We start from the raw sequence: 3,304 nt of genomic DNA, 5'->3' as shown, positions 1-3,304 counted from the left end.
CCTCATTCCCATATATTACATATATATATATATATATATATATATATATATATATATATATATATATATATATATATATATATATATGTATATATATACTGTATATATGCATAAAGTCGAATTTCTTTGAAAGACAGTTTAAGAGGACCCAGAAAGCATAACTTAAACGGGCTGCAGGCGTTATGTCGGTTTGTCACCTGGCAAGAAATTCGAAGCCAGTGAAGGAAAAGTTGCATACCGCTACGTAAGGTAATACGCGGAGCGCTCTTTACTCCCGTGTTTTTAAAACCCCCACCTCTCTCTCTCTCTCTCTCTCTCTCTCTCTCTCTCTCTACTAAAATGACCATAATTCATTGGGGGTTGATAACGGATAGAGATAACTATAAGAACTGTAGAGCCAAAACATTGCTTAGTAGGCCGCAGGAAAGCTTGATAGTGGGTTTTCGATGAAGAAAGGATTGGCAACGGGATTGGCGAGGATTTTCGATGATGTAAGGATTGACAAGGGGGAGAACAGTGTGGGTTTGGGCAAGGAAGAGTGTGCAGATAGTGTTTGTTATTCAAACTTTGTGAGAAGTTTGAAAGCAAAAGAGAAAAGCCGTGCGTACCACACCTACAGAAAACTGGTGACAGAATGAATGGAGGGGTAAATTGGTAATGTGGAAGGTGCTGAGGAAGTCTCGTATAGAAAATAAGCTGTCGAGAGCAACTAAAAGTTTTTGTGATGAAAGTGAATAGTTTGTTAGAATTTGTAGACAGGAGAGCGACTAGTTTGATATAAACGTGGACCTGGAACATGTTTGTATTATGTTCGCATGGTTGTTTAAAATTTCTGTAAATGAAGTGATGCGAGGACTTAGAGAGAGGAAATAAGACACAGGAGCCAAGTTGTCGAATAAGAAAATGGATTATGAAGGGGGTGTGGAATGGCCGATATTTTCAGATGACGGAGCACTGATTCATAAAGAAGGTAAAAAACTGAACAAACCAATGAAAGAGATTTGAAAGTGTTCGCAAAAGGGGAAAAGTAAAATAAATAGAAACCAACGGGAGCGTTGTTTCTAATAAAAAATTTTCCTTGCGCTGTCGCTTTTTTAGAATAGTATTCGCCTAAGCATGAATTTGTTTTAAGAAAATTAGCGCCAGCTGGTATAGTGGGTATTGTCGTGGCATGCCACTCAGATGTCGCGGGTTAGCGTCTGACCCCCAGGGGGATGAAAAATCACTGGCTTCGTATCATGATCAGTTACTGCTGCATTGTGGGGTCTACGGTGGGAGGTTGGAACCAACATTCTTTGAAAGCTTGAATTTCAAGTCAATGGCCCCTGTGTCGTGTTCCATGTATATAGGTTTCATCTACTGAAAAATAATAATAATAACAATAATGAGCAATATCATTTTGAAGGGGGAAACTAGTGAACCGAACTGTTCTCGTCACTTTACGACATTCTGGGTTCATTAATTTCTTTTGTCCAAAATTGCTCTTCGGCCATATACTAAACAAGTGAGGACTAAACTCGACCAACAATAAAATCGTGGTATGAAAGTATATCCCAAACACTGCGGATTGTAGACATGATAATCAGATACCCTCTCTTGCGATGGATGAATTGATTCCCTGAATCTTTTAACTAGCTTATTGGCACCGAAGGCTGTACGCACAAGCCTATACCTGCGAGAAAATATTTTATACGAGGATCAAGAAAGAGTCATTACGCACTTGTGACGCGTGTACATACTTCAGAAGCAAGAATTTGGGGTCTATATGTTTAGTCAGCGCTTTAGGTTAGCGAATATAGACTAAACAGGGATATAAAACGGGTTGTCCAATGATTAAATGGAGATGATTACATAGCGATTACCCATAAGCCTTTACAATATCGCTTTAAAAAACCCACAGTATTTTTCTCGCATTGTATGATTCCCACTCTTCCTCTCATAACAAATGTCAATGACTTCGCTGTCATAATACTAGGCATTTCTTAATTTGCTACAATGCTTGTGTAAATAATAAATATATAAAAAATAATAACGATTAACACTGTACCTACTTGCAATAACTTTGTGAGATGTTATATTATCGAAAAAAAGGCCATTCAGTTCCCTAAGCTAAAGTTGTGTCGATAACTTATCACGCACACATCGCCAACAAGCTGAATACAAATTGACGAGTTACTGTTAGTCTTTAAATGATTGTCTAGCATTTGCTACGGATTCGCTCTCCACTATAGTCGTTGACTTGTTTTCAATGTGTTTGTGACACAGAGCAATATGTTTCCCATAAGTGTTTATAATGTGTTTTACTCACGATTGTGGTTTTACTATAGTGTGGGTGCACCCTAAGAATCACGGCAAGCTGCGTTGGAAGTCTTATGACAATTCTTCTTAACGGGTTACCTGAAAACGGAGTAGACTTAGGTAATATAGACCTCTAGCGGCAATATCAAACAAAAAAATGCCATTTCCATCAACAAAGACAGGAAACGCAGGAAACCAGACTCGAGTTGCGATAAAATTGACGTAACACGAAGAGAATTCCCTCCCAAGAGCCTTGGGAGGCGATGCCCAAGTAAAGGAAGAGAAAAGTGGGCCAAGGAGATCGCCCTCGGGGAATCATCTTGAGAAACTCCCAGCGTCTAGAGCGGATGATGGTCGAAGGGCGGTGTCGAAGTTATAGGTCATGACCAAGGCGGCTCCCACAGACTTTTGCAACCGAAAATGTCCCAAAGGAGGCTGATTGAAATTATTAAGGATTTCCAAGAAATCTTCTTAAGATGGACTTTTTAAAATTATCATAAATTTCACTATACACTTTTGAAGACATAAAAGTTCAGGAAGTTATTCCGTATGATTTCCAACTTTTCCGCAGAAAATGTCACTGAAGCAGATTTGGATAATTTATCTCATCAACCTACGAGATTTTGATTAACGGATAACAGGAATTGTAAAGCGTTTAGAAAGCTAGTCTTGAGAAGCAAAAGCCTAATTTGTTTAGGTCTAGCGAAAACAAGGTATGAAAATGAACAGTTAGGCGTTGACGTACGAAAACTAACCGGATATAAGCAATACTACGAGGATATACCGTATTGTAGAGGAAGAGGAACAGGTAACGCCAAGGTCTAGAGAATCCTTGGGAAATGCTATGTCATAGCAGGCTAAAATCAATTTTGCGAAAGTAGCATTTCCTTAGCGGAACAAATGGCTGTCTTAACAGAAACTTGGACCCTGGGCGAAGCAATGAACTAGGGCCATTACCCGCCCACCCAGAACTGATAATGGAAAAACAAAAAATCTTTTCTCGCGT

The sequence above is a fragment of the Macrobrachium rosenbergii genome, chromosome 4 (genome assembly GCF_040412425.1).
Source record: "Macrobrachium rosenbergii isolate ZJJX-2024 chromosome 4, ASM4041242v1, whole genome shotgun sequence".
Classification (NCBI taxonomy): domain Eukaryota; kingdom Metazoa; phylum Arthropoda; class Malacostraca; order Decapoda; family Palaemonidae; genus Macrobrachium; species Macrobrachium rosenbergii.
This window is presented reverse-complemented; position numbering follows the sequence as displayed.